This window comes from Monodelphis domestica, chromosome 1 (genome assembly GCF_027887165.1).
Source record: "Monodelphis domestica isolate mMonDom1 chromosome 1, mMonDom1.pri, whole genome shotgun sequence".
Classification (NCBI taxonomy): Eukaryota; Metazoa; Chordata; class Mammalia; order Didelphimorphia; family Didelphidae; genus Monodelphis; species Monodelphis domestica.
The window spans coordinates 543,287,899-543,295,536 of record NC_077227.1 but is presented as its reverse complement, the minus strand read 5'-3'; the positions used below and the strand labels follow the sequence as shown (position 1 = coordinate 543,295,536).

At 36.8% G+C, this 7,638-nt stretch overlaps 1 pseudogene; it reads left to right on the top strand.

Moving 5' to 3' along the window:
• The first annotated feature begins 1,109 nt into the window (after window positions 1-1,109).
• Window positions 1,110-5,288, top strand: LOC100619319 (60S ribosomal protein L6-like; annotated as a pseudogene).
• Window positions 5,289-7,638: the final 2,350 nt, after the last annotated feature.

Here is a 7,638-nt window from a genome sequence, read left to right as displayed (position 1 = left end):
TTTATTACTGGAGTAATTTCATATAAGCATATGCATAATCAATAACCACTACCAGCACCACCCCTGCCCCCAACACACATAGATTCCTTGCCCTGCCATCAACTTTGAAAACTGGCTCAGAGTGATTGATTTGATCAAACAGAAAAATGTGGGGGCTCTGTCTAGTCTTAAGACTACCTCTGAGATACAATTTCCCTGAGATTTCAAAACTGTCTGGCATCTGTAGACTTTGAAACCACTTAGAGATATTATAAAGCCAGCACTGATTATATCATGATGATTGCTGACATTCAGTGTCTGTCAGTGTGGAAAAAAAAGAAAAGAAGAAGGGAAAAAAAGGAAGGGGAAAAAACAATCTTATATTGCCTGCTAGCACTTCTAGGATTTCTCCAAAAAGGCTACATCAAGTGGTGGCTGTCAATAAAGGCTCTCACGATGATGTCAGGTTCCAGGCTCTTTTGTAGCCAAACCCTGTGGATCCCTGAACACTCCTCCCCCAGCTCACTCCACCACCCCTTCTCAGAAGACTGGTCTTCGCCTCCTTTCGCACCTGACCCCTTTGACTGACAAACTGGAACAGTAGCTGGGAACAAAAGAATGTTATATAAAATCTAAAGAACCATATTAATATTTCATTAGCATTTCTTTTCTTCCAGAGACTGATTGACAGCTTAGTCAAGATAGTGGAAAAGCTGATTTTAATTATTTTCCCCCTCCAACCTGCATTGCTACTGTCACTGCCTCCTCTTCCTGCTGTAAATCAGTCAGATATTTTTCTTTATTATTACCATAAGGGCTCAGCAGCCTATAATTACTCTAAAGAATTTCTTATCTTTTATTTCTAAAGCTGAGATTTAGGAGGAGGAAAAAAAAAACCATAATTAACCTTGCAGCTGTTGATAGTCTGCTCAAGTCTAGAACTGCTTGCGTCTGTGTGGCTGCCCTCCCCCCCCTCCAATATCCCCCCACCAACCTCCACACTCTCTTGCCTTGGCTGTTTGGGAGGGACTGGTTACAATAATGATATTACTTTCTTCAAAGAAATGAGAGAAATGTATACAACGCATTCCCTTTGGGAATGCTTTTCAGGATCCATTTTTAATACCGAGATGATTAAAGAGCTGGCTCGGCAAGCCTTGGAGTACACATGCCGAAGTGCACGTGACCTGCCGGTTCTGGGATTTATCAGGCCCAGGTTGAAGGAAGATGACTGCTTGTGTTCCCCTGTTCCCCAGGATGCTCTCCACCTCAGGCATGCCACAGTTCACTGGAGCCCTGCTGTGGCACAAACCCATTTCTTTCTACCTGGAAGAGCTGAAGTCAACTCTCCACAATACATCAGTCCCCTCTGTGTGGCTTCCATTACTCCCTTGTTTCCCTTCAAAATGAGGCTCCTTTCCACCCAGAATGGGGAGTACCCAAAGAAAGAGAGGGACTATTTCAGAGGAGTGATGAAAGATATATAATCTAACCACCCTGGAGGCACATATCCTTGTCATTAGATATAAAAGGCTTCTTTGAGGGGATTGCATTAGCTTGCCTGGTATTATGACTTACAAGTACAGCAAAAATGCAAATTCAGTGTTTCCATGATAATAGGTCTTTTCTGTATTTCCCCAGAATTGAATCTGCCCCTGGCTGTCTCTTTGGATTTTATTGTGTTGACAAGGTCTCAAACTGATTACTCCTTGGAAATCAGAAGAATAAATAGAAATGAAGATAATGTACAATGGATATATGCACATATATGATGTATACACATAATATATACAATAAAAATATTACTTACTTTAAAACTCTGAGGAGCTTCATCTTTTGTTCCATTTTTGGATGACAACAATGCTGTCTAGGTTATTACTTGTTGTATGAAGTGGGGGAAGGATAGATAGGCATCGAATCAAGAGATTGTGAGATAAGGACAGACTATGTTAGAAACTTGTTTCATAAAGGTAAAATCAGAATCTTATTTTTAAAGGAAACACCCATCACCTGCTCTGATAATCTTGGGGCTATTTACCACCTAGAATAGTCCAAAGGGAATGGCCTTCCTTCTGCGCAATGGCTCTAGACTCTGAGGAGCTTGTGTCAAGGATTTATGATATGAAAAACACCTCATCAGGGACTAACTAACTTTTTCTCAAATTCATTTAAATCCTTATTACCAAGGGCTCACAATGTAGTTAGAAAAGGTGAAAGGCCAATACATTCTCTTTTATTTTTTCTGATACACTTTGAGAGGTAAATCAGATGGATAAGCATTACCTCATGGGTGATGCTTTTTAAAGGAAGCCAGGATTTCAAATAACATGAAATTTAGAACATTTTCGGAAAGCTGGCTTTTTGTCTGTCTATGTTTCTCTATTTCATCAAGATACAGTGGAAAGAGTGATGGAGTTTGTGTCAAATTGGGGGTTTGAGCATCAACTCCCTTTCTTATTCTGTTCATGATCTTGAACTTCACTTCTTTGAGAATTAGTTTCCTCATCTGTCAAATGAGAGTGTTAAACTAGATGGTCTCATAATTTTCTTCCATATCTAAATTTATGATTCAAACCATCAGATATAGTATAAAAATTGTGAGACTTAGAGTTGAGTCATATCAAGTTCTGGTTTTGTCACTTGTTTTTTTTTTTTTGTGATATTGATCCAGAAGTAATTATATAACTTCTCTGAATCTCAGTTCCTTCATCTTAAATGGAATGAGTTAGAATACATGACCTCAAAGATAACTTTCATTTTAGATTCATGATTTTAGGAACAGGTAAGCTCTTTTGTTTCCTTTTATTTTTCATCACAGTTCAATCATGTTCCCCTCATCCTTACCCATTTCTATCCACAAATCCTGCATAGAGACCCTATCTATTGTTCTGGGGAGATTCTATTGGTGTTTCTAATATTTGATGGGTAAAATGCTTGGGATATCCATTAATTATTCCCTCAACCTTGCACCATGATTAACTCCTAAAGTTTTACAGTAGCAGAAGCTTAGGATAATGGCTTTCATGGCACTTCTTCATGCAAGTCATCAGCAGTAATATGTATAGCCTGTTTCTGCCTACTATTCATCCTTCCATTGCCCTTAGGATCATTTACAACTATAGTAATTCTAGTTATATTATTCCATGATTCAAAGCAGTAGAATATTTTTAGGAGAAAACACCCCAAATCTATTATTTCATCTAGCAAGATTTTCCTTCTAATGATTAAGATCTTAACTTTTCCATGTCTGTCTATCCTGTGGGACTCATCCATGCTCTTACCATGCCCATTGTCTTAATGATCGTCCTTCCTTTCTATTGACATCATGAGGATGTAGAAGAAACACATAGAATGTCCACTGATTGCTGTTCACTTTTGCCACCTGGCCAGCTAAAATTTTCTTTGAAGCATTTCTTTAGAAACTCTTTATTGGGGAGGGGGCAGCTAAGTGACTCAGTAAATTGAGAGTCAGGTCCAGAGATGGGAGGTCCTGGGTTCAAATGTGACCTCAGACACTTCTTAGACATGTGACCCTGGGTAAGTTACTTAACCCTCATTGCCTAGCCCTTAGCACTATTTTGCCTTGGAACAAATACCCAGTGTTGATTCTAAGATGGAAGGTAAGGGTTTAAAAAAAAAGAAATTCTTTACTGATGACATCCTTCTTTATTCTTCTTCTTTAGAACTTCTTAGCTTTTCTGGATTATAGACTGCTCATGGACCTCACTATGATTCTCATCAATTCTTCAAAACCAATAGTTTTACATGACTCACAGATATTCCTGATCAAATATTGATACTAGATAGAACGGCTTTTATTTCCCTGAGAATTTTAGAAGCACTGAAGGAAATCTATTTTTTTTTGTGGACACCCAGCCCACTCTCTTCTCATTTAAACCTAGGCACAATTCGCTTATTGCCCATTTACATTGTCTGTCCATGATAAATATAATGATATATGAACTCTAAATGATGTCCATCTAATTGCATTGTAATATAGATATTTAATTGATTTTTCTTCTTTATATCTTTCTGCCTAATTCTTTTGAATGCCTACAAATCTCAAGAAGTCTGTTTAGTGATCTTGGTTTGATGCAATGATATGATGTCATATGCAAACATTATTTGGAGGATCTCAAAATTCATAGCAAATGCCTCTATAATTGGCAATTTGTTATATCTTCATGATTATAGTGACCAAGTTTGATGATCATATCTCCCTGCCCCTAAAATTTACCTCATATAGATAATTGGAGGGTTCTTTCCTAAAATTCTCCTTTGCTATATCTTTCAAGGAATGTTGGTTGATCTTGTTTTATTGAAAGACAGTACTTTGCTGGAAAAGGGCTTTTAAGGTAGCATTTTTGCCTTACTGAATTAAAAGTTTTAAAACTAATTAGCAATATTTCTTCCCTGTCTCTAAAAATGGAGGATAAAAATACCCAGAACAACCAAAAGGAAAAAAAAAGGTTGAAAAGGAAAAGAAGGAAAGAAAGAACAAAAAGGAAGATGTGGCTGAAAAGGTCATGAAAAAGCTTCAAAAGCATTGCAGCCAGAACCCAGTTCTGGCTTAAGGGATTGGAAGGTACTCAAGGTCTGCCATGTATTGAGTCATGAACAAGCAAAAATATGCTGCACCAAAAACTGGTATCGAAAGGAAAAAGAAAGTGAAGGTGCCTGCTACTATCTCAAAGGCAGTAGGTGGTGATAAGAATGGAAAAACCAGTGTGATAAAGATTTGGAAAATGCTTAGTTAGTACCCTACTGAGGATGTGCCTAGAAAGCTGCTAAGTCATGGCAAAAAAAAAACAAAACCTTCAGCCAGCATATTAGGAGATTCCTGTCTAGCAACACCCCAGGAACAGTTCTGATCATTCTCACTGGCTGCCACAGGGGCAAGTGAGTAGTTTTCCTGAAGCAGCTGAAAAGTGGCTCCCTACTGGTCACTGGACCTTTGACCATCAACAATGTTCCTCTGTGAAGGACCCATCAGAAATTTGCCATTGTCACTTCTACCAAGGTTATCCTTTCTGGTGTAAAAATTCCAAATCATATTATTGATACTTACTTCAAGAAGAAGAGGGTGTGTAAACTTAAACCCCAAGGAGAGATTTTTGATCCAGAAAAAGAGAAATACAAGATTACAGAGCAATGTAAGGCTGAGCAGAAAGTGTTGGATTCTCAGATCCTGCCCAAGATCAAGAAAGTCCTCAGCTCCAGGGCTAATTACATTCTGTATTCTCCCACACTCTAATGGAGTTTTCCCTCACAAACTGGAATTTAAATGCATTGCAAAGAATTCTTATTAAAATATCTGGAATAGTCAAAATTTATAATAATTTACAATAAAGAAAAATCTAGAATCATGTGAAAAGTTATAAAATTATGTATATCTTTTGATCCAGCAATACCACTATTAGGTTTATTTCATAAGTTGATCAAGTAAAAAGGAAAAGAAAGCATATGTTTTAAAATATTTAAAGCATCTCTTTTTTTGGTGGGAGCAAAGAACTAGAAGTTGAAGCAATGTCCATCAGATGACAAATGTCTCAACAAGTTGTGCTAAATTATTATAATGTAATACTATCATGGCATACAAAAATGACAAATAAGATGATTACAAAAGAAGTTGTATGAAGTGATACAAAGTGAAAAGAATAGAACCAGAAAAACGTTGTACACAGTAACAACAATAATGTTTAATGATCAACTGTGAATGACTTGACAATTATTAACAAGGTAAGGAACCAGGACAACTCTAAGGGAATCATGGTTTAAAAAAAAAAAAAAGAGACATCCACCACCACAGAAAGAACAGATAAAGTCTTAATGAAGACTGAAATATGCCACTCATTATTTCCTTTATTAATTTTTCTCTGATATAAGCAATATGTGTGTTGTTTTCCAACATGACAAATACGGAAATGTTTTATATGATAATATAAATATAATATAAACCTGTAAGGATTAAATTAAGGAGTTTGACAAAGTGAGAAGAGCAGTTTAACAGAAACTTTGTTTAAGAAAGAAGTATAGATAGAAAGATAGAAAAGAGGAAAGAGATTATTAGTCTTATGCCCAATAAATATACCTAAAATTCCTAATACTACCTAAAATTTCCTAAACCTCTCTCTGTGTTCTGAGGACAGTTTTTTTTTTTTTCTTCATGGCATACCAGGCCTATCTACCCTACTCTATCTATAAATAATTCACTAACTCCCTAAAATAATAGACAGCCACCACTCGCTCACTCCTTCAATCAGTTTTCTATGGCAGCCCAACTGTCAGTAGCCAACTACCAACAGATCCTTGCCTCAGAGACCGACCTCCTGCTCTCTAGAGAACCCAGAAGCCAAAGACCCCGAACTGTCAACATCTGCTTCCTTTCTCTCCTCACTGACCAACTGCCCCCCCAACTTCCTGTCAGAGGGCTGTTCACTTCCTCTCCTCAGTCCTGGTCTCTCTGGTAACAGAATCTTCAGCTCTGGCTCACTGACTCCTGTCAGTTCTGATCTACTTAGAAATCCTGCTCTCTAGCCTCTTAAGGAGACAGAGTCTCAGAGAGATTAAGAAAATCCTTTTTACAAACCTACATTATATTACCTTCCTTCTTAGGGAATAAGAGGTAGGGGGGAAAGAATGAGACCTAGATTTTTGGACATAACTAATGTGAAATTTTGTTCCTCTTGGATAAGCATATTTATTATAATTTATTACATATTTATAACAGATCATATGTATCCTATTATAGTAGAAAGTAGACAAGTAAATTAGTAATGGTCAGTGTTCTCTGAATCCCTCTTTTCATTTAATTTCTAATTTCAGTATTAATAAAAGCTGAGATCCCCTCCTTTACTCCTCTGGGATCTTTCCCTCCCTTTCAGATACCTTGTGAATTGTTACCCCAGCACTCACATAATTTTGTTGCCTGCCTCCAGAATGTACATTATCTATTTATACTAGGTTTAGTTTAGCTTTTCCTTCTGCCCTTTTTCCATTTAGTGCCATTTCTTTGGAAGAATATTGGTGTTAAAAAAGATGGCTTTTCACAACAGTGAGCAGAATAGGTTTATTAGAAGTTCAATATGTTTTTTAAAAAAACAATCCAATCTGAGGCAACTCTCCTAATTACTTCTGGTATAAGCTGTTTTTCTAGATATATGAAATATATCTTCCTCTGTTAACTCCTCATTCATTATATAGAAATGATACCTGGTTGGCTACACCACCAAAACCCAAGCTCGAACAGATCTTGCCCATCTGGAAAGCTTCTCCTATATACCTAGAGATAAACTGTTTCTGTCACACAAGGAGTGATCTAGCCAGGTTTACAAAGGTTCAGCAGCAGAAGATGAGTCACAAGATGAAGAATTTTTCTGCCATCAGATGACTCCAGGTTCACCTTAAGTAGCTGTGTGATCTAGGGCAATGTGTTTTATTTCTTTGGCCTTCAATTACCTCATTCATAAAGTAGCAATATTAATACCTGTTTGGTACCTAGCTCAAAGGATTGATGATAGAAAAACTCTTGTGCCTTGCAATCTTAAAAAAAAAAACTTACAGAAGTATTTAAACTATGTTATCTATTAGGTTTCATTAATTTTTAAAAATTGATTTAAAATATTTTTATTACCAACATCTCCTAACATGACTTATTAC